This window comes from Carettochelys insculpta, chromosome 1, assembly GCF_033958435.1.
Source record: "Carettochelys insculpta isolate YL-2023 chromosome 1, ASM3395843v1, whole genome shotgun sequence".
NCBI classification, from domain to species: Eukaryota; Metazoa; Chordata; order Testudines; family Carettochelyidae; genus Carettochelys; species Carettochelys insculpta.
In genome coordinates, this window is record NC_134137.1 from 15,323,105 (window position 1) to 15,347,084 (window position 23,980).

General features: G+C 47.9%; 1 protein-coding gene across 5 annotated transcripts in view; it reads left to right on the forward strand.

Moving 5' to 3' along the window:
* The first annotated feature begins 603 nt into the window (after positions 1-603).
* The window catches only part of FAM168A (family with sequence similarity 168 member A), a 439,787-nt gene continuing 416,410 nt past the window's right edge, over positions 604-23,980 (forward strand). For 4 of the 5 annotated variants that reach the window (XR_012642790.1, XM_074979688.1, XM_074979517.1 and 1 more), the window contains exon 1: positions 604-740. The gene's annotated coding sequence lies outside the window, so the exon portion shown is untranslated. The remainder of the gene's footprint in view (positions 741-23,980) is intronic. The other variant, XM_074979597.1, reaches the window with a different exon arrangement.

Genomic DNA, 23,980 nt, shown 5'->3' on the forward strand with positions numbered 1-23,980 from the left:
AATGACTACAAGTCCCAGCATGCTGCATTCCACACTACAAGTCCCAGCATGCCATGCTTCACAGTCTCTGTGACTACACTTCCCAGCATGCTGAGCACCATGAACATGTCGCGCGTGCCCAGCTCATGAGGCTGCCTGTCCGCCTGCTCTCCGCCTTCCTCGCCCCTGGCGCGCTGACTACGTGACCGAGCAGGCTGCGCTTCTGTATGGTGGGGGTCACAGACTGTCGCGGTCAATGGAAGACTACAACTCCCAGCATGCTCGACAACAATGCCTATTCCTCCCCTCTTTACTACAACTCCCGGCATGCAACGTTCAGGCTTGTTCCTCCAGCCCGTGGGAAGACGGTGCTTAGCCTGAAGTACTACAGCTCCCACCGTGCTAATGCTCTGATACTACAAATCCCAGCATGCATTGCCAATCCCGGCTCCTGAGGAAGAGGGCCAATTTTGAGGGGAAGACTACAACTCCCAGCATGCTCCGCTGCCGCTGCCCTCTGGCAGCCACGCCGTGCGGGAGCTGGGCCTGCCGGGAGCTGTAGTTCATGGCTCGTCTCTAACGGTCCCGCTGGTGGTACTCTTCCCCCCTCCCCTCGGTTTGTCCCCTCCCCCCACTCGCTGGCTGCTGCGGGAAGAGACAGGAGCTGAGGCGGAGGAGAGGGAAGCCGCGCAGCCACCGCCACGGACACCGGGAGTGGGGACGCCGCCGCCGAGACCAGCCGCCGCCTCCTGCTCCCGCAGGTGAGCGGGGAGGAGATTCCCCCCGGGGACCGTCAGGGACGGCCGGGCGGGGGTCATGGGGGGCGCGTTGGGGGGCTGATGCGGGGGCGGGGCGCGATGGGGGGCTGGCACGGGGCGGCGTGTGTGTGGGGCGGAGCTGGCAGCAGGGGGGATGATCTGGGGGAGGGGGATTGTGAGGAGGCCTGGCAGGGTGTGTGGGAGGGGGCTGGTATGGGGTCAGGGACTGTAGGGGGGGAGCTGGTATGGGGTCAGGGTCTGTGTGGAAGGAACTGTTATAGGGCAGGGTGCATGGAGGGGAACTGGTATGGGGCCAGGTCTGTGTGAGGGGAGCTGGCGTGATGCATGGTGTGTGAAAGGCTGGTAAGGTGCATGTATGGGAAGCTGATATGTGGCATAAGAGTTGTATCGGGAACTGGTTTTAGGACATGGGTTAGAGAGGGAGTCTGCATAGAGACAAGTGAGGGAGGGCAGAGGTGGCTTGAGGTCAGCTGGCATGGGGCATATGTTGGGGGAGCTAATGTACAGGACATGGATGCAGTGGACTGCCAAGGGATAGCATGTTGGTAGAGGTCTGCCATGATGATATATGGGGAAACTGGTATGTGGAAGGAACTGGCATGCGGGGGGGGGGGAACTGCCCTTGGGGGCAGCTGCTGTGTGTGTGGGGGTGGCATGAAGGAAGCTGGTATGTATGAGAGGTAACCAAAAGTGTTTGGTAGGAGAGGCCTTTTTGGGGGTTTGAGGGGAATAGGAAAGTATTCTAGCAGGAAGAGTCTGGTAGGCATGGAGCACATGTGAAGAGCTGGAATGTGAGAGCATTTGGGGAAATGGAGGAGGTAGCAGGAGAGAGCTTGTGGGATGGCCGTGGGAGAACAGTGGGGAACTAGAAAGAAAGATAATAGAGCTGGAGACAGAATGCAGGAAGCTGGAATAATGAGTACTACTGTATGTGCCCTGACTCTTGTGATAGGCTACACTTCACCTGTAAAAACAATACATATGTTCAATGCAGGAATTTGTAAAGAAGGCAGGTTGTATGTGGAGAGCTGGAATAGGTGGTATAGGGAGGCAGCATGAGGGCAGCTGCTAAGGAAATAGCTGGCAAGGGTGAGAGGAATTGGCAGGGGCTATGGTATAGCTGGCAGATGATAGGAAGGAGTCATAGGGAGACTTGGCAACCATAAAGGGAACTGGCATGAGGGAAACAGAGGATCTGGCAAGAACATGTAGTTGGGAGAGGTAAGAAAGTGGGTTCCATTCCAACATTTACATTTCCATTCAGTGCAAAAGGGGAATTAAACCATTGGGTTCTCGATTAAGGTTATTTATTATAGTTCTTCTATATAAAGGCTGTATTTTAAACATTGGTTTTAATAGTCTCTTGAAAATCCATGCAGGTTGATTCAGAAGGGCTATTTTTAAATTGAAGGGATGCTTCTCGTTTGCAGCAAAGAGTGCAGGAATGTGTGCTTAATGTAAAGGAGTGTGTGGGGACAAACGGTGGAGAATAAAAATGGATTGTTGTGTAAATTAGTGGGGAAGAAATGAACTGTGTGGTCTTCCTATTCTGTTTTGTGTCCCATTGGAATGCAGGGTTTAAAGTGACACAGATTTGATGAGATTGAGGATGTCACCGCATAACATTTGTAGCCTGAAAACACGAGGTTTAGAGATATATCTGCTTTAATTGTCTACTTATATACTATTATACCATTGCGCGCGCACACAACAGCAACAAAAAATGGGGGGGGTGCACGTAGGATTTTTCATTTTAAATATTGAGTGCTTGAAGCTTTCATTTATTGGTGTCATGGTTTTCAGGGCAATTAAATCCATCATTGTATGGTGGCTTAATAATATGAGAGAGGAGTGTAGGCTTCAGTCCTTTATGTAAACAGAGGAGTGGTGAAATATAGAAATGCAATAAATATTCATTAGCAAGAAGATTTTGTACTTTGTTATTTTTTTCCACACTGCTTGATGAGCTTTTAGGTTTTAGCTTGTATTGTCATAGTCAACATTTCATCCAAAGAGAATTCAGTTTGTTGATGAATACTGTCAAATATAGAAAAATGAGCAGGTTAAGTGATTTTTTTTCCCCAGACCAAGGCATGTTGTGTTAACCAAAAACTCCATTTATGTTTTAATCAAAATATCATTGAAGATGAAGTAGTGTGTTTATTCTTTAGTGAGAAATTGTGATGGAGGAAAGTAGAACATTTGCAAGGAATGTAGATGATGGAAACATCTTTAGGAAAATGTTTAGCTGGACCTGATTACATCAACTGCGTTATTTCATGAAATGTTAACTGTGAAGTGGTTGTTGATTAGAACTCAAACTGAGTGGAGATGGAGAGTGATGTAAAGAAAATGGAAATTAGTGCTGTGAGATCAAAATGATTTTTTTTTATTTCTTACTGAAGTACACCTCTTTTCAATTTTAAGTAGTTTTTTTGACCTTTACAGTTGAGCACATAAAGCACAACTGATATGTTTAGTATTTGTTCTTACTAGGTATGTACAGTTATTGAAAATATTTAAATCAGTTAGTTTTTATTTTAAGGTACTGTGAAAATGAGACCTGATATTTATGTCTCAAGTGAAAGTGAGGTAATCAAGTTACCTTGGAGTTCATTCTTAACTTGTTTTCAAGGTAAATAAAAACATTTGAATTCTCAGTTATGCTGTGGTTGATTGAATTGGTGGCTTAATATTCTAACTTTGGATTTTACATAATGATGAAGAGCGTGTGTGTAAATAATTTTAAATTTTCAAATTTACATGTTCCTTATTTTACCATACTGGTGCTAAAATGGACTCTCTCTGCCTGTAAAAATGCTTATTCTTTTTGGTTGATTAAAATACTTGGTTGTGCTTAAAGAAAAGTTTTGCTAGGAGGCATTTAAAAGACATTTTGAATACATTTTTCACCCGTTTCTGTTATGGAACAAACAGATTGGAAGCTAAACAGCTCAATGTATTAGTTGTGAATTTCTTGTAAATGGATTATTTGGAGTGAAACATAAAAGATACAGGTGTGGAGCACAAAAATTATGTTGTAAAATATCTATACATTGTTCTTCCCTAATGAAGCAGAATCTAATGCAACTGTAACTTTTTATTCAGCTTATACTAAACTGCCTTGAAAATGTAGTGATAATTGAATGTTGCAGTGGATGAACTACTCTTAATGATGATTTTAAAGCAATAATTGAAGGTGAAGCTGCGGGAAGAAATTAAAAATAAGTTTTCCTGTCCCATTATATCAAAAACCACTATAGATGTAAGAAAAAGACAAGGAAAATACTGCTGTATGAGAATTTAAAAATATTTCTTAGGCAACTAAAAACTCTTAAGTGAAACATTCCTCCTAAATAGTCTAATTGGAAGTAAGATTTCAGGTTAAAATTTATTATTTTAGTCATGCAATATGACTGGAACTGAAGGTACACGTCAATATGGACAAAAATTTGCCAAGATACTTTTCCTACGTGAGTATGTGTGTACTTCAGGTTAACAGCTATTTCTGACAAATTTTAAATTGTGACAATAGGTTGATGTTTGATCTTTCATAAAGTACAACGTGGCTGGATTTGATGAGGTTCTTAAAGGGAAGTTTTTATATTTTCCTTTCTGAGGTTACGTTCTTTCCTTCAGTCCAGATTATGACCTTCATTTATCTTCCAGTCATGTCTTTTAGATTTAGATCTGCAGAAGCCCTGATTTCCTTTTCCCCAACTTAGAGGCTTTGTTTCCCATTTTCTCAGTAATTGATAAAGCCACTCCTTAGATTAGTAGCACCCATACTTTTTCTGTTGTTCCCTTCTTGCCATTAAAGGAATCTGCTGGTCCTGCCTCCCCCTTGAACCACATCATCTTGGGCTGAAGGTAGAAGTGTGGGGGGAGCTGGGACTAGAGGGTGTAGGGGCAGAGCTGTGGCTGGGGTCAGGGCAGAGCTGGGTTGTGCTCCCTCCCTGCTCTCAGTGGGAGCTGACCTGGGTCTTGACATATGCCTCCCTGAATTTTATCTCCATGCACCCCTAGGGAGGTATGTCCAAGAGTTTGTGGACCTCTGCCTTATATCCCACATTTCTTAACTATGACAGTTCACTGATGAACTAGTCATACCAATATTTTCTTGTGTGTGCTGGAGAGGAGTCAGTTTTGTCAGATTTCCCTTGGCTGGCGGGATGTCACTTGCTGCTTTGGATGACAGCATTGAGCTTGGCTTCCTTTCGCTTCAGAGCCAATAAACTTCAGAAAGTAACAAGTTAATATTTGTCTTGAGGTACAAGAAATATCACGCTGTCGTGCTTATTCCCTCCTTCAACTGCTGAGACAATAAAATGTATTTGAAGTGTCCTCTAGAAAGAATCACTATAGTCCATGTACTTTCACCTGTTAAAAATAAACAAAATACGTCAATTGCTGTAGCTGTGAGAAAGACGTAAACATTTGGCTTAGCAAACAAGATAATTTTCATACTTGTCCTTTTATGATGATTCTGTCCTTTTTAGGTTTTGAGGACGAGAGAGTATTAAGTATGAAAGGACAGTAGTGACAATTTTATTTTATTTTATTTTGTTGTTCACATCTCACTGTTCTTTAGCTCATCCAGTAAATTTGATTAAATAATTCTTAAATTAAAAAAACTCATTAAAACAGTAACTTATACTGAAATCATGATTTTTGTAGAAATACTCGATATGATATTTTAATGAGTCAGATTTTGTTTTTATGCAGTCTTCTGTTCTGAAGAAAAAATTTAAATAGTCCATTTAAATATACTACCTCACTCACATTGTTTTTCTATTCCTAGTTCATCTCAAGTGTCAACAGCTTTGGTTTACAACAGTCTTATGTTGTTAGAAATTTTCATGAACTGTTCTTGTAAACAAATTAAAATTGTTCAAGGTCACATAACTGAAGGATAAATTAAAACTACTTTGAAATATTTTGCCTTCTAGTATCTGACATTGAACTCTTTGAATGATAACAAATATTCTAGATCGTGCTTGGCCTCTACTGGAGTCAGAGCAGGTTTCCAGGTGGTATTTGAACACAGCCACAGCACCTGTGATTCAAATAGATATTGTTCTCAGGAGGTCTCTAAATAAATGTCAGTTTCAGGACAGCTGCACATGTATTTTTCCCCTATTGGTCCACTAAGGGCACCCATTTAAAAGCTCCTCACCATTGCTTCACTCCCTTCTGACTGGGGTGTTTTTCATGCTGCACACTTCTCAGCAAACCAGACTATTGGAACAGGCTATTGTCTGTGTGTTCCACTCTCTGAAGTTTGACTTTTGTAATTGCCAGGAACTGCAAATTAACCCACAACTCTGTCAAAGCAAGCACATTTATTCTACAGGTCAGAGTATTATAAAGAAAACACGTTAAAACAAAAAAGAACCTACCTTCATCTTTGTTCTTTTCAGGGAATAATACAGGTCCAATCTCTCTCTGCTGGGGACCTTGGGACCTGACTGTTCTGGAATGAGAGAATTTGCTGGGCCACAGGCGGTCAATACTGTCTAGCAATGTTACCAACACACTTCTATGGCTTACTGGGCTCTCAGAAGACATTTAGGGGGTAGATTAGAGCTGAATAACAGCACAGAACACAGAGAGACAGGGCTGGTGGCTGTAAACAAACTGTATGAGACTGTGGGAAACTTGCTCTCACCCATGATAAGTGATTGTCCAGCTAATTAAAATCATGGGCATTACGGATGTTCCTGGATGAGAGAGGTTCAACCTTTATATATTTTGTTAATCTGCTCTGAGATTAACAAATCTGCTTAGTTTCTGAACTACTTGAGACAGGCTCTATAAAGCACTGAGAAACTTCTTTTGGTGGTCTTGTAGGACATCATAATTAGTCAGTTTATCTGTGATTGTTGAAATAGGATCTCCTAAATGCTCTCCGCTGTCATTTAATCAAGGAATGTTACTGTGGTAGTCTGGTAATGCATGACAAATCAAAGGAAAAGAAAAGACAGTAAAATACCAGTTTCAACTCTGCTCTGTTTGACTGCATTCAACTTAAAGAAATTTTAAATCTAAATTTAAGCTAAGGGAGTTACCAGTAACGTTTTATTTTCCTACAGCATCCAAAGTTGTAAGCGGCATAACTCTACCATATGCTGGTCAGTCTGATAAATCTGGGCTCCTTTCATCTGGAAACAGAGTGAAAGGTTTCTTGCTTAAGTTTTTCACTGTATGTTTCACATGGATGAGATTGATTGAAGTTGTCCTGGTTTGGTTGCCTTTTGATAGCAGTTTTGTACAGTGGGCAGGATAGATGGATGGGATCCAGAAATAAATGTGGTGTCTTGTCTTGGTTTCAGCCCATTCTTTCTCCCTGACTATCTAGAGAAGTTGGGCTAACTTCAAGAGCAGCTGGTCAGATCGACAGGAGCAATTATTAGGCCCTTTCTCAAGGAACTGTTTATTTTATGATGACGGGCTAGTCTGTCTCTCTGTCTTGAAGCTTAGATTCGGAAGTAAAGTTATTAATTATGTCAAGGCAGCTTCAGTATTATCTGGAGTTGTTAGCCTGCGAACAGTACCTTCTGCCTTCAAAAGCATAGCAGTGCAGTCAAAGTGAAAATTCAGTTGCCAAATGCAGAAATGGAGGGTTTTATTGGGTTAAATATAAAAATGTGTTATCTCACATTATTTTGCTATTTCAACATTACTTCAATTTTTTTTCAGATTCTTGTTCTAACTACATATTCTTGAAAAGTAGAAATTGGGAAGGCTGAGGGAAAACTTGACATTTTGAAAGCTGGTTATTCAGAAATGAACAGAGGTAAATAGCGATGTCCCCCCCAGGAGTCTGTACTGGGACCAGTCCTATTCAACATATTAATAAATCATGTGGAAGAAAGGGGCAAACAGTGAGATGGCAAAATTTGCAAATGATGCCAAATTACTCAAGATAGTTAACTCCTAGTCAGACTGCGAAGAGCTACAAAAGGATCTTGCAAAACTGGGTGACCGGGCAAAAAAATGGCATAGCATAGCAGCAACCACGAGACGGTAGATTTCAGGATCCTGACAAAAGGAGGAAAGCTGAGCAGTAAAATACAGACTCTTGATTTCCAAGGAGCAGACTTCAACTCCCTGAGAGAACTGATGGACAGGATCCCTTGGGAAACAGATATGAAGGGGAAAGGAGTTTGGGAGAACTGGCAATATTTTAAAGAAGCCTTATTGAAGGCACAGGGACAAACCATCCCACTGCTCAGTAAGAAAAGCAAACATGGTAGGCAACCAGCTTGGCTTAACAGGGAAATCCTTGGCAAGCTCCAGCTCAAAAGGGATGCATATAAGAAGTGGAAACTTGGACAGATGACTAAGGAGGAGTATAAATATATTGCTGGAGAATGCCAGGGAGTAATCAGGAAAGCAAAAGTACAGTTGGAATTGCAGCTAGCAAGGAATGTGAAGGGTAACAATAAGGGCTGGTGGTGGGATTCAAGTGGAGTGCCACGAGAATCAGTTCTAGGGCCAGTACTATTCACCATCTTTATTAATGACCTGGAGGAGGGGTTGGATTGCACCCTCAGCAAATTTGCAAATGACACCAAGTTAGGGGGTCAGGTAAATGCTTTGGAGGGTAGGGATAGGGTCCAGATTGACCTGGACAAATTGGAGGATTGGGCCAAAAGAAATTTGATGAGGCTCAACAAGAAGTGCAGAGTCCTGTACTTGGGACGTAAGAATCCTAAGCACTGTTACAGGCTGGGGACTGACTGGCTAAATAGTAGTGCAGCAGAAAAGAACTTGGGAATTATACTGGATAAGAGGCTGCATATGAGTCAACAGTGTGCCCTTGTAGCCAAAAAGGCTAATGGCATATTGGGGTGCATTAGGAGAAGCATTTCCAGCACATCCACAGAAGTTATTACTCCCCTCTCCTCGGCACTGATGGAGCTACATCTGGAGTATTGCGTACAGTTGTGGGCCCCCCCCAGAATAGAAAGGGTGTGGATGTACTGGAGCAGGTTCAGCAAAAGGCAATGAAAATGATTAAGGGGAAGAAGCACAAAACTGTGAGGAGAGACTGAGAGAGGCTGAACTTATTTAGTTTGCAGAAGAGAAGGCTGAGGGGTGTTTTGATAGTAGCCCTCAAGTTCCTGAAAGGGGGCTCTAAAGAGGATGGAGAGAGACAGAACAAGGATCAATGGTCTGAAGTTACAAAAGGGAGAGGTGTACATTGGATATTAGGAGAAACTACTTTACCAGGAGGGTGGTGGAGCACTGGAATGACTTACTGAGAGTGGTGGTGGAATCTCCATCCCTAGAGGTTTTTAAGTCCTGGCTTGACATAGTCATGGCTGGGATGATTTAGTTGGGATTGATCCTGCTTTAGGTTGGGGGGAGGTGGGCTAGATGACCTCCTGAGGTCCCTTCCAGCCCTAGAATTCTGTGATTAACAACCAAGATCTGTGGCAACTGACTCCCCAACTTTCTGCCAAAGAAGAAATCAGGAAGAGAAGATGGAAATGGATTGGATACACCCTCAGAAAACCAACCACCACCATCACAAGGCAAGCCTTAAGTTAGAACCCACAAGGAAAAAGGAAAAGCAGTGCCCAAGAAACATCTGGTGTAGAGATCTGAATCAGCATCATTATCATCATCAACAGCAGCCATGGGCTCAGCTCCCGTTCATGTCTGATGCCTCCCTCACTATTTCCTTCCATCTTTCCCTGTCCATTGTGCAGTGGCTTAGTTTCTGTAGACTAACAATACACCAATCTGCTATATTATCCACCCATTCTCTGTGGGGGTCTGTCTCTCCTATTCAAACCATCCATTATGCCAAATACCAGGAGGCAGATGCTAAAAAATGGGATGCACCTGGTGAGAACTGGAAGATTGCCCAGGACAGGGAATGCTGGCAAATGATCTTCAATGGCCTATGCTCCAAGAGGTATGGAATCATAGAAACACTGGAACTGGAAGGGGCTTTGAGAGGTCATTGGGTCCAGTCCCCTACTCTCATGGCAGGACCAAGAACCATCTACGCTGTCCCCGACAGATGGCTATCTAACCTGCTCTTAAATATCTCCAGTGATGGAGATTACATGGCCTTCTTAGCTAGTTTATTCCAGTGTTTAACCACCCTGACAAGAAGTTTTTCCAAATGTCCAACCTAAACTTTCCTTGCGGCAGTTTGGGCCCATTGTTCCTTGTCTTCTCCTCACAGACCAAGGAGAACAATTTTTCTTCCTCCTCCTTGTAACCCTATTTTAGATTCTTGAAAACCACTATCATGGCCCCTCTAAGCTTTCTCTTTTTTAAACTAAACAAGCCCGGTTCTTTCACTCTTCCCTCATAGCTCATGTTCTCTAGTCCTGTAATCATTTTTGTTGCTCATTTCTGGATCTTCTCCAATTTCTCCACATCTTTCTTCAAATGTGGTGCCTAGAACTGGATGCAATACTCCAACTGAGCCCTAATGAGTGCTGAGTAGAGCAGAAGAATGACTTCCCATGTCTTGCTTGCAACATTCCTGTTGATGCATCCCATAATAGTGTTTGCTTCTTTTACAACAGCATCACACTATTGACTCATATTTAGCTTGTGGGTCCACTATGACCCCTAGTTCCCTTTCTGCAGTACTCCTTGCTAGACAGTCACTTCCCATTTTGTATGTATGAAGCTGATTGTTCCTTCCTAAGTGGAATACTGTGCATTTGTCCTTATTAAACTTCATCCTGTTTAACTCTGACCATTTCTGCATTTTGTCCAGATCATTTTGAATTCTGACCCTATCCTCCAAAGCAGTTGCAATACCTCCCACCTTGGTATTATTTGCAAACTTAATAAGTGTATTCTTTATGCCAATATCTAAATTTTTGATGAAGATATTGAATAGAACAAGTAGGAGTGGAAGAGGCAGCATCACCACCACCACTACCACATGGCCTTTCCATTATGAGCAGTGTTTAAATCACACTAAGATGTTTTTCTTAAAAATATTTTGCAGAAATTGTACAGCCTCCATTATTTTGAAGATCAGATATGATGATCAAATGATGTCTCTTGGTCTTTGCTCAAATTTTGCCTGGCAGCTCCTTTGTCACAATGAAGAGAAGCTGGGTCTCTGTGCATCAGGTCTCAATGCCTGGAGTGGACAGCTGGACCCAGTCTTGCAGGGTGGGAGTTGTCATTGTGGATTGAGTGTGGTTTGGGACCTCTGTTAGGCACCCGCTGTCCCTGAGAGTCAGGACCTGACAGTCTCTCTCACTGTGAGTCATTCCCATTAATTTAGACACTATTTCTTATACATGTTGAACCTCTCTAATCTGATACCTCCAGGACCTGACCACTGCCAAATGAGAGAATTTGCTGGACCACTGGAGGTCTGGCACATTGTTAACTCTTCCACTGCTTACTGGGCTCTTGGAAGACATTTGGGGGGTAAATTACAGTTGTATAAGAGTACAGAACACTGAAAAACCATACTGGAAGTCATAGACAAACATTATAAGACCACAGGAAGCTTGGCCTCACCCGTGATAAGTGGTCATCTGGCTAATTAAAGTCATGTTGGATTATGGATGTAGCTGGATGAAAGAGTTCTGGATTGGAGAGGTTTAACCTGTATACCCATTGTGATGGAGTGACTCAAAGAATGCCCCTTAAGGTTGTCCCTTGGTGTGCTGCTCCTGCCACTGATACCCACCTTCTTGTTCTTTGGGGCTCCCTGTCCTGCTGGGCCAGATCCTCTGGTTTCCCCCAGACAAGGCACAGAATTGGGGTTACTGTCTCCCTACAAAGCAACACAGACACTTAACTAGTTCAACTTTAGGAGGACTCAGTTCTAAGGGCTCAGCATCCAGAAAACTAAGCCCCAAAAGGGACTGAAACTCCAAACAAATCTGTCTTTAAAAGTTTTACACAGAGAACACTATTAAGTCTGTCCCCTTTATCAATGCATAGCAGTTGTTCCCTCCCCTCAGGTAACAGTTCTTTACACTGGGCTTGATAATGAACAAAGTGTTTTTATTAAGCATAAAAAAGAGAATTTAAGTGGTTGTAAGAAAAAAGTCATATCAAACTTACTAAATTAAAATGAACCAAAACTGTTTCGCTAGAGCTAATCCACTAGGAAACATGTTACATGTAAATTCTTACCCTAGACAGCTGTTGTAAACATCTCTTTCACAAGCTAAGCAGCATCCTAGCTTTGGCCTAATCCTTCATCCTGTCCAGTTTTAGATGTTTCTAGAAGGCATAGTAGATGGTGAGTGAGGGTTTAAGTGTTTTCTGGTGTCTGGCCAATTCTTTGTCTCCTGCCCCCATCCTTTTTGTCTAAACCAAGAATACTTTGTGCTTAGTTCAAACTTTTCTCACACTGAGTGGAAAATTACCAGATCCAAAATGAGTATCAGCAGCAGGTGTTCTAGTCATGTCTTTCTAGGACCAGCAACAGTTTGGGCTTACAGACCAAACAGGGCTATTCACAGGTTATTGACTTGATTATTGAGGGCAGCCAGGTTCCAAGGCATCAGTGATGGCCCTCATTAGCCTGTTTTGAATTATAAACAGATCTACACTTCATATTTCAAACTTTACATATAAGAATGATACATGCATAAAAATAGGATATACACATTCTGCAAATTATAACTGTACATTTAATATTACATTTCCTGTTTTACATGAAGGCGACTTCAACTTATGCATATACATATAAACCAATTTTCATAAAGAATGGGGGACCATGACACCCATGTATTTTTCTAAATTTATGGAGACTACTCTGTGATTTTTTTTAATTAAAAATGTGACAAATTTATGGTGCTGAATATTGAGAGTTACTCTGAGAGTTGGTGAGATGGTCTAGGCAATTGTGCCTTCAGTATTTTCATGTCCCTCTTCAGTTTTGTCGCTTTTCCTTAGATTAATATGGTGTGGGCTCTTTGCTTTTCCTAATACTTGGCCCTAGTTAGGGGTTGAATGAAAGCTATATTTTTGACACTCGTTCAAGATATATCTGGGATGTTCATGGTGGATAAGAAAAAAGGTACAAAGGAGATAGTATAACTGTGATCCTCGTTTGATGGTATATCTGTCTGCTAATAAGGCTCATAATCTTAGTAGTTTTCAACTATTTATGGATTCCCAGGTAGCATCTGTAGATAATACTTTTTAAGGTTGAATTGTCTAGGGCTACATAAACTTTGCTGCACTTATTTGTGATTTCAAATACTACTACAACTTCACTACACTTTCCGTCCACAGTTCTCAGAATGCAGGAATATTAATTAAGTGAGCCTTGCATTATCCATGTGAGTATATGGTATTATCTCCATTTTATTGATGGGGAAACTGAAGCAGAGAGTTGAAGTGGCTCTGAGAAGTTACACAGGAAATTTGGAAAGAAGTGGGTCTATCCCATGAAAGCTCACCAACTAATAAATTATTTTGTTAGTCTTTAAAGTGCTACTGGACTGCTTTTTTGTTTTATAGTATATAGACTAACACGGCTATTTCTCTGTTACTACAGGGAATTTAGGTTAGAGCTAGGAACATAGTTTGTAGTTCAGGGTAAAAAGAGGCCATTAGATCTTTTCTGATTTCTTTAATATTACGGATTATTAATTTTCATCCAGAGCCCTCCATTGAGCCCAGTAACTTTGATTCAAGCATATCTTCCAGGAAGACATCCATCTGAAGACACCAAGGCTACGTCTACACATGAACGCTACATGTAGCGACATCGAAATAAGCTATTTCGATGAATAGCGTCTACACGTCCTCCAGGGCTGGTGCCGTCGACGTTGGGCAGCACCACATCGAAATAGGTGCTGCGAGGGAATGTCTACATGCCAAAGTAGCACACATTCAAATAAGGGTGCCAGGAACAGCTGCAGACAGGGTCACAGGGCGGACTAGCACTTCCGGGGCAACAGCTAGCCACTCCCTTAAAGGGCCCCTCCCAGACACACTCAGCCTGCCCAGCATGCGGTCTGCAGCGCCACAGGCATGCACACCTCAAGCGCCGCAGTCATGGATGCCCGGCAGCAGCGGCAGCAGCAGCAGCCAGAGGTCCACCCAGCCGCCCCATAGGAGCAGTGCTCGCCCTGCTCTATGCCATGCAGGAGGCAGCTGAGCACATCCTTGCCACAGAGGAGGAGCTGCCCGCAGGGGAGGAGGACGCAACCCCCAACCCTGCAGCACCCCCCCCCCCGCCTCATACGCCGCCGGCTGTGGAGCTACCCCACGAGCACCGACTGGTGGGAGCGGCTGGTGCTCGGAGAGTGGGACGACGACCGCTGGCTCCAGAACTTTCGGATGAGCCGCCAGACATTTCTGGAGCTATGCCAGTGGCTTACCCCCGCACTGAGGCACCAGGACACCTTCATGCGGTGTGCCCTCAGTGTGGAGAAACAGGTCGGCATCGCTGTCTGGAAGCTGGCCACTCCAGACAGCTACCGATCCATGGGCCAGCAGTTTGGCGTCGGCAAGGCCACCGTCGGGGCTGTCCTCATGGAGGTAAGAGGACCCACGGGGGAGGGGGAGGCAGCCCGGGGAGGGTAGGGGAGGGGGACCCTGGCAGGGGAGGGCCACACACACCCTGCACACCCCTAATTGGAGCTCTCCCATGTGCTTCCCCTGCAGGCCATCCGCGCCATCAATGCCCTGCTCCTCCACAGGCTTGTGTGGCTTGGGGACCTGGATGCCACCATCGCGGGCTTCCCCAATTGCTTCGGGGCTCTGGATGGGACCCACATCCCCATCCGCACCCCAGAGCACAGTGGAGGATGCTACCTAAACAGGAAGGGCTACCACTCAGTGGTCTTCCAGGCCTTGGTGGACAGCCAGGGCCATTTCCTGGACTTTTATGTGGGCTGGCCTGGCAGCACCCACGATGCCCGGGTATTCTGGAACTCGGGCCTGTGCCGCCGGCTGGAGGCAGGGACCTACATCCCACAGCGGGAGATCCCTGTGGGGGACACCACCATGCCCCTCTGCGTCATCGCAGATGCGGCATACCCTCTCCGGCCCTGGCTCATGCACCCTTACACGGGCCACCTGTCAGCCAGCCAGGAGCGCTTCGACATGCGCCTGAGCCATGCGCACCAGCTGGTGGAGCGCACATTTGGGCGCCTCAAAGGGCACTGGAGGTGTCTCCTCACCCGCCTTGATGAGGACCCCACCAACATCCCCCAAATTGTGAGCGCATGCAGCGCCCTCCACAACCTCGTTGAGAGCAAGGGGGAGGCCTTCTTTCAGGGCTGGGCTGTGGAGGCTGGCAGGGCTGATGTGCAGCCACCCGCTGCCCCCAGTCGCCAGGTGGACCCCGAAGGGACCTGGGTCCGGGAGGCCCTGTGGGCCCATTTCGATGAGGCCGTGGGGTGAACGCTGGCAGGCCCCCCACTGCACCTCCGCCATCCTCCACAACACTTCCTGCCCCTACGCCAACACCACAGAGCACCCAAGAGCACCCCCCCCCACTTTTCTTGTAAATAAAAGCAGACATTTGTTCGTCAAACCAGATATATGTTGAACTCTCATTATTATTATCTTAACTAACTATTTACAGGCCAAATAAATATTACATATATATCTATTATAAGTCAGATAAGATGAAAGAAAAAAAGGGGAAGACAAGGAAGGGGAGAACTATGTACATGGGGGGGCAGGTATCAGCATAACAACAGGGGTCTAATAGAAACTATTTACAAAAGAAGATAAAACTGAAGGGGATATATATACAAAGGGGGGGGGCCATGTCCTGGCCCCACACCCCCTAATGTCCAGCGCTGGGTGTGGGCAGCCTCGGCCTCAGCCCTGGCTGGGGCTGGCTGGGGGCCGGGCAGACCGGGAGATAAGGCCGGCGGGTGTCAGCTGGCCCCAGGTCCCCCTCGGCGGAAGGGCCCTCGGTGGTGGGTGGTGGTGCGGCAGCGGGTGGAGCGGCGGGTGGAGCAGGCAGGGTGGGCAGAGCGGCTGCCGGTGCGGCATGGGGGACCAGGTAGTCCGCGATACGCTTGAATATCCGCATAAAGGCCCCCCATGCCTCCTGGCGTCAGGCCAGCGCCCGCTCCTGAAGTTGAAGGTGCCGCGCCTCCACCCACAGGCGCTGCTCGGAGACCTCCAGCTGCCAATGGTGGATCGCCAGCAGCTGGGGGTCCGTCGCTGTCCAGGAGTGGGGCTGGATCTGCCGTCGTCCCCACCGTGGGGCTGGTCGGTGCTCTGCCGAGGGGCTGGCCTGGAGTGATGGCCCCGGTGGGCTCTCCGGGACCACTGACACCTCGCCAGCGCTCTCCAGTCCTTCCGATGGTGCAGCTGCGGAACACGGGGGGGGGAAGAAAAATGGAGACAGCCGTTAGTGTGGGCCCCGAGCCGCGGCCCTTGTCCCCCCACCCCTCTGCTGCAGGTTCCCCATCCCCGGGAGATGCTGCTGCTGCTGCTGATGGGTGTCCCACCCCCTCCCCCCGGGGGACCCTAGGTTCCACTCCCCCCATCCCCAGGGATGGGGCATGGCACTGTCCTGCTAGGGGGGCAGGGGCTGATGCACTCCTGTGAGGGACATGCCACTGCTGTCCTTGGGGCCATGGTCATCTGGGCATGTGGAGGGCTCTGGTTATGTCTGTTACCCCCACCCCTCAACCCCGGGGGTGCGCACCGGGGGGGTACATACCTGATGGTCCACTCCCATGGTCGGGGGACACCCGGTGGGCGGACGCCCTGCTGGAGCTCCCTGATGCAGGATGATGTGCAGCCCCCCGTTGCTGGAGGAGGACTCCCACTCCTCCTTCTCCTCCAGCGTCCCAGGGGTGGGCTCCTGGGGGGGCCCTCGGGGTGCGGGGCTTACCTTCAGGGCGGACTTCGCCTCCGGGGCCTGCTGGGGCTCGTCGGCCGAGGTATCAAGAGTGGCCGGAGGGGAGGAGGTGTGCTGGGGGCCCAGGATGGCCCTCAGCTCCCTGTAAAAGTGGCAAGTGATGGGGGCGGCCCCAGATCGGCCGGCCGCATCCCGGGCCCGGCCGTAACCGTGCCGCAGCTCCTTCACTTTATTGCGGACATGATCCAGAGTGCGGGCAGGGTGACCCCGGCCGGCCAGGCCCTCGGCCAGCTGAGCGAACGCATCTGCGTTCCACCTCTTGCTCCCCATTACCTGGAGCACCTCCTCCTCCAGAGCCCCAGCAGGTCCTGAAGCTCGGCCTCCATCCAGGAGGGGCCCCGTTGCTGCTTCCCGGCCTGGCTGCCGGTCTGGGAGCCCTGGTTCCCCTTGGGGCGTGTGCCCTGGGGGCGCTTAGGGGGCTGGTGGGCGGCCATCACAGCGCTGGGGGGTTGTTCCGGCTGCTCAGAGACGTGCCGGGTGTCCGCGTGGCTGGGCTGCCGCCTGCACGCGCTCTCAGCTTCCTGCACAGGAAGGCAGGCGGCGGGCAGCTTTAAGGGGCCGCTGCACGCGGCGACCATCGAGCTCAGGGGCTGGAGAGAGCGTCTCTCAACCCCTCAGTTGATGGCCGCCATGGCGGACCCTGCAATTTCGATGTTGCGGGACGCACAACGGCTACACGTTCCCTACTTCAACGTTCAATGTTGAAGTAGGGCGCTATTCCCATCTCCTGATGTGGATAGTGACTTCGACATCTCGCCGCCTTACGTCGATGTCAACTTCGAAATAGCGCCCGCCACGTGTAGCCATGATGGGCGCTATTTCGAAGTTGGCGCCGCTACTTCGAAGTAGCCGGCACGTGTAGACACGGCCCAAGTTATAGAAAATCCACTGATTGTCTTGGCTGCTTGTTTTAATGCTTAAAGTGCCTGATTGTTTGAATTTGTTTGACTTCAGTTTCCAGCTATTGATTTTTATTACAGTAAACTTTGTTTTAACAGGTATTCAATCAGTCGGTACTCTGAAATAACCAGCATTAGCAATAACTCTCACCAGGTGCTATCATAGGGCCTAGGTTTCTTCTCCGGGGGGTTGTGCTGCTCGTAGGCGGTGAAGGGATCCCATCCCACTCTGAGCCATTGATGCTGCTTCCTGTTCTTGAGAAGGGATTGGTGCTGAGATGCAGTGGGGAGCTGAGCTGAGGCTGCTGCATCTGCTGCTCCCCATCCCTCCCTGGACTTGGGCTGCAGAGGCTCCAGGGCTGCTTGGTAACTGCCATTGGTGGGGGAAGGAGTAAGGGGAGAGTGTCCGCCGCCTTGTGTCAGCCCCCTCTATGGAGCAGCACAGGCAGCCTGAGCTACTGAACCCTGGTGGGGAGTGAGGAGTGGGCTGCCCGGGCAGAGGCAGTACTCTGGGGGCTGGGGCAAGTGCTGCTGTAGTGTCGCATGCCACAGCCTGCTCAAGTGCAGAGGCAGTAATGGCAAACTGATGTTATCTGGCCCTGCTGTCAGAGAACTGGTGGCAAAGGTATCCCTCTCTATTATCCATAATATTTTAACATCTGGCAACCTCCTGGTCCAGGAGCTCCTGGATATGAGTTTACTGTATATCTTTTTGTGCTGGATTAAAGAGCCTTCAGTTGTATTTTCTGTCTGTTAAAATACTTATTCACTATGATGAAGTCACCTTTTGCTCTTTAATGAGCTAACTGAGGTCTTTGAGTGTTTCACTATAAGGCATTTGTATCCAGTCCTGAAATAATTTCTGTGACTCTTCTCTGCACCCTCTTTAACACCCTTTTACAAAAAGGATACCAGAACTCTATGTAGTGTTTTAGTACCCCTTACCAATGTTTGTACACAGCAGTAAAATAATTTCCCTATTCACTTTGCACATTTTTACAGCCCCATGGTTTGGCTCTATTAAAACATACTTTGTTTGAATAGGCCAGTTTACCAAAGGATCCAGATAGTTCTATATGACTGCTTTGCTGTCATTAGTATTTAACACAGAGCTAGTTTTTGAATCATTAGCAAATGTTTGTCAGTGACTTTACTTTCAAACAATTAATGACAGTTTTGAAAAACATGAGGCCTAGTACTGATCCTTGTGAGACCCCATTAGAAACAATCCCTTTCAGTGAAGATTCCCTATTAATAACTACTTTTTGGTATCTGTCAGCTATCCAGTTCTCAATCCACATAGTATGTGCTCTGTTGATGTTTTATTGTACTAGCTTTTAGTCAGAATGTTAGGAGGTAGTAAGTCTGTTTAAAAAAAAATCTGTTATCTTTGTCAATAAAATATGTACTCTCATCAGAGGAAAAAAAAAGTTATTTTTGGCAAGAACAATTGTCCGTAAAATCAAGCCGATGGACATATTTTTTCTTTATTAATTGAAACCTGTATCAGTTTTCCATTATTTTGCCCAGCATATAATTATAGGTAGCCTGTATAATTGTATAGTTATACATAGCCAGTTTTTCCATTGCTTTTAAACAGCCTATAGTTACTGGGCCATCCCACTTACCCTTTTTGAATATTGTCATAACATTAACACTCTTCCAGTCTTCTGGAATTTCTCCAGTATTCAGAGTAACTAAGATTGAAGCTCACAATGGCCATGTCTACACTAGCCCAAAACTTCGAAATGGCCATGCAAATTGCCATTTAGAAGTTTACTAATGAAGCGCTGAAATACATATTCAGCGCCTCATTAGCATGCAGGCGGCCGCAACACTTTGAAATTGTCGCGGCTCGCAGCCATGTGGCTCGTCCAGGCGGGGCTCCTTTTCGAAAGGACTCTGCCTACTTTGAAGTCCCCTTATTCCTATGAGCAGATGGGAATAAGGGGACTTCGAAGTAGCCGGGGTCCTTTTGAAAAGGAGCCCCATCTGGATGAGCTGCGTGGCAGTGAGCCGCGTCAATTTCGAAGTGCCGCAGCTTCCCGCGTGCTAATGAGGCGCTGAATATGTATTTCAGCGCTTCATTAGTAAACTTCGAAATGGCCATTTGCATGGCCTTTTCGAATTTTTGGGCTAGTGTAGACGTAGCCAATATGGTGCAAGTTAGTGGAAATCCTCTGCTGTTTTTCTGTAATTGTCCGATCCTAGTGGGTGTGTCAAAGTTGTGTACTGTGAAGAGGGGAACCCCAAGGCTGATGAAGCCTGCTGCTGAAGATCTGCAAAAAGGCAAGGACCCAGAGGCAGGAGGGTGCTCTCATGAGAGGACACTCCTCACCCAGTGCTGGGAGAAGGGAGAAAGGACAGTGGAAGTGGGAGGTGTGAGGCACTGCGGGGACATCAGGGCTGGGCAATGGAGACCATTTGGCACTTCGTTGTGCTATGAGCAGTTCCCAGTGCAGTGGTGCTGTGCCACTGGAAAAGGGAAGGGTCCATCTGTTCCTTTGAGGCAGAAGGGCAGGGACAGGATCTGTCTGCTCTGTGCAGACTGCTGGGATGGTACTAGTGGATGGGATAATGGGAAGCACCAGGAACCTGTGCTGACCATCAGATGACTGACTGAGCTGGCAGAGTGGAGAATGAGCAACCTCAGCATGGAAGGGCTGCAGGTAAGAAAAAGAAATAAAACACCTGGTCTGGGGTGGATGAGGGAGGCATGGGTCTGACCCCTGCCGCCAACACCAGGCCCCTCATTAGCCAACCTGCATGCCCCTGAACTTCACTGTGTTGTCTGGGGCAGCTGTAGCTGTAGCTGCAAATGCAACTTGTTCAAAAAAAAAAAAGGTTAAAAAAGATCTAGCAAATTAGAAATTTGTCATTTACCATTTTCTAACATCATAAAAATTAAGACTCTGAATAAATCAATGTTGAGCTCTATAACTGCTTAAATAAGTGCATGCAGATACTTTATATCTGCTGGTTAGCAAAATAAAGTACCAAATTTAGTGTAAAGGCCAGGGATGGCCTCAGGGAAAATGGCGCCAGAGACTTAGGATGGTTTGGAGCAGCAGCACTGGGCCCCACACTGTGGGGGCCTCTGTAAGGCCCAGAGAAGTCTGGGTGATTAGTAGGGGGCATGACGTCATAGCAGGAGTTGGGCCAGCTCTCGCTCTCACCAATAGGAGTCAGCCTGGCCCTACACTCATCAACGGAAGCTGCGGGTAGTGGATTGATCCAGCCCCAGTGTGCTCTGCTCTGGGTTGTGCTGTTCGGGGAGGGGGCTTGCTAGAAGGTGTGCAGTGGGGGTGAGAGGGGCAGGGTGGAGCAGGGATGGGGCTTGTGGAAAGAGGTAGAGTGCGGGTGAACCAGGGCAGGCAGAGGTATAGTGGGGCAGGGACTGTGTATGAAGAGGGAGGGTTTTCAGGTTGTCATGGGCCATGCATGCCCCAAGGGGGATGGCCCTGAATGACAGCCTGGGAGAATTGCATTTTGGTGTTCCTGGCCCTCATGGACTTGGTGCCCCCACATTACCCTGTCCACCATGGGCTTCCAGGCCCCCATCTCTTCCCTCCCTCTTCCACAAAGGCCTGGTCCTCCTCCTGTGCCCCTAACCCCTTCATCCCCATCCAGCACCTAAGTGGAGAAACTGACCTGGTTGCATGAAGATGCTGTCATTGCTGCTTGCTCACCTCTGGACTGCTGCTTCTTCGCACATCCCTAGGGAGCTGTGAATGGGGGAGTGAGGAGGAACCTCAGGGCTCCTGGTATCCAGATGTCTTTCCCTGTCTGGGCTGCATAAGTAGAGGGCAGGAGACCAGCAGCTTCTGATGCTTCACATCCCACGTAGGGAAAGTGACCTGGTGTGCACGCACTCAGGGGCAAGGTAGTGGGGAGACTGTGTGAAAGAGAATAAAAACAGCTAACAAAAGCCAAAGCTGGCCATAACACCAGCCAGGGAACCAAAATACAATCTCATTCTTCACATTGCACGTTGGAGCTACTTGGGCTTGAAGTAAATGTTTGTATGAAATTGGGACAGTTTTGAAAACTATTTAAAACATTTAAATATGAAATAATTAATACATTTTATTTGGAGTGCTGTTACTCATACTAGTCTTTTTAGCCTAGCCCCACTGTCAACAGAGAGGCACAGAGACTGAGATCAGGACCAGGTGTGCCCCTGAAAAGACTAAGCCACAGCCCCCCAAATTGGACCAGACCTACTTCCCTCTCCAGGTCACGGAGATGGGGTTAGGAGCAATTGGAGGAGGTCCAGTCACCCCCATGAGTATGGTGGGAGGACAGGGCAGCGAAAACTGTCTCCCCTCAGGGCTGTGATGGGAGGAACGGGATTGCTACTGGGGCATGGGGGGTGGGGACCAGACTGATGCAAAAGGACTACAGTTGTTCCATGGGCTAGAGCTGAGGGAGCTTACCTGGAGCAAGGAGCACTCACTGGACAGGGTGTCTATCCACTGGGTGCTGGTGCCTCCTCCTGCCCATGCTCTCTGGCTTTGACATTGAAATAAGGACAGGCCTGCGATGGGTGCACAGGATGGTGGGGGTGGGAGCTTCATAATTCGCTCCCTCCCACTATTGTTGCCTGAAGGGTGGCAGGAACCTCGGGTCCCCACTGGGAGAGCCCAGCTGTTTGCAGTGTGTGGTGGCCAGAAATCCCCAGGCCTGCCATTGAGTTCCCCCTCACATTTTCCACCAAGTGGTAGAGTCCCTGTGGGGGAGAGGAGGGTCTGGAGAAAAACTGCAGTGTCTGAGGAGTCCCCTCACACAGGAGCCCACAACTTGTGGCTGGTTGAATGACAGGAATACGTAAGTGTAGGGGAGGGGCCAGGGAGAAGGCAGCAGCCCTGGGCCTGCCAGTGGAGAGGAGCGGGAGGGCTGGGCTGGGTGGAAAGTAGCAAATGATGCAGACAGTTGGCTGCAGTGTGCAAATGGCGCGGTGGGCTGAGCCAGCTCATGGCGACCTCTTTGGTGGGTGTCCTGGCTGTCCACCTGAAAGGCCGGCCCCAATGAAGACTATTTCCTTGCAAATCAATGTGTTTTGACAGCTATTCCCACCACTGAGAATCAGCAGTGAATGGTGGGGGCATGGGCGCTCTGGTGTGTGAGTGGGGGGGTAGCAGCCATCTGCCCCCCTTCACCCCAAGCCCCTCCCCACCCTTGTCCTATTCCTTTCCCACCTCTTCCTCTAGAATTGCTGTAAAGCTTTTGACGAGTGCAGGGGTGGTCCCATTCTTCCCCTGGCGCACGTAGGACAGGGGTGGGGAGCCTTTTTCAGGTCAGGGGCCACTGACCTATAGACAAATTAGTTGGGGACCACAGAAATGAGAAGCAACCCCCCTCCCCACCAAACCCACCTCATGGATGTTCCTGACTGTATGAGGGTCAGGGCTGTGGGGTCTGGGGCTGAGGGAAGATGCAGGAGTGGGCTGAGGGTGGGTGATCTGGGCTGGAGTGGGGTGCAGGAACTGGCTGTGGGTTGGGGAGCTGGGTGGGGGAGGGTTTAGGGAGGGGTGGGTGGTCTGGGTGGGAGTGGGTGCAGGAACAGGCTGTGGGTGTGGGTCTAGGTGGGAGGAAGGGTTCAGGAAAGTTTGGGGTGGGGTCTGGGAGGGAGGGGGCAGGAGCAGGGTACAGGTTGGGAGTCAGGGAAGGAAGGTGTGGGAAGAGGGTGAGGTGGGCGTCTGGACAGGAAGGGGCACAGGAATGGTGTGGGGGTGCAGCTTGCCTTTGCAGCACCCCTGGATGCACATGGCTCTGTGCTCTCTCTCCACAGGCAGTGCCCTCTGCTGCTTCGCTTGGCCAGAATTGTGGCCAGTCAGAGCAGCGGTAAGAAGCTTCCAGGCAGGCTGCTGAGGCCGCTGCTGCTCCCCCTCCCTTCTGCCAGCTGGGAGAACAGCAGCGCCCAGAGCTGCTTCCTGCCCCCAGCACAGCCCATGGTCTGGATCTAGACCACGGTTTGCCTGATTCGGCCTGTGAGGCTTAGCGTTCCAAACCCTCCACCCCGCCACAAGCCAAATGCCATGGAGGGCAGTTTTGAGCCTTGGAGTCAGGATCTGGACAAGCCTCGTTCAGATCTGAGCTGGGGGTTCCCTACCCTGACTTAGGAACTGCTATAGCTTTCACTGCTCTGGGGGAGGGGCAAGACTGCCCCACGCTCGCTGGAAGCAGCACGGCACTGACGGCGAATACAGGGGCTGTGGACGCTGGGGAGTGTGCATGTGACCCCCCCCCCCAATGCATCACTTGTGTGTTGCCCCTGCTGAAATGAACTTTTCTTTAGGAAAACAACTAAAAAATACAAATGCAATAGACAATTAAAATCAATTATGTAAATCTAAGTTTCCTGTTTACGGATTCAAATTATGATTACAATCAGTGATTTATATCAATGCATCCTGGTCCTGAGGCAATCACCAGCTTCCAGATTAATACATAATTAATCTTTATCAGTTATA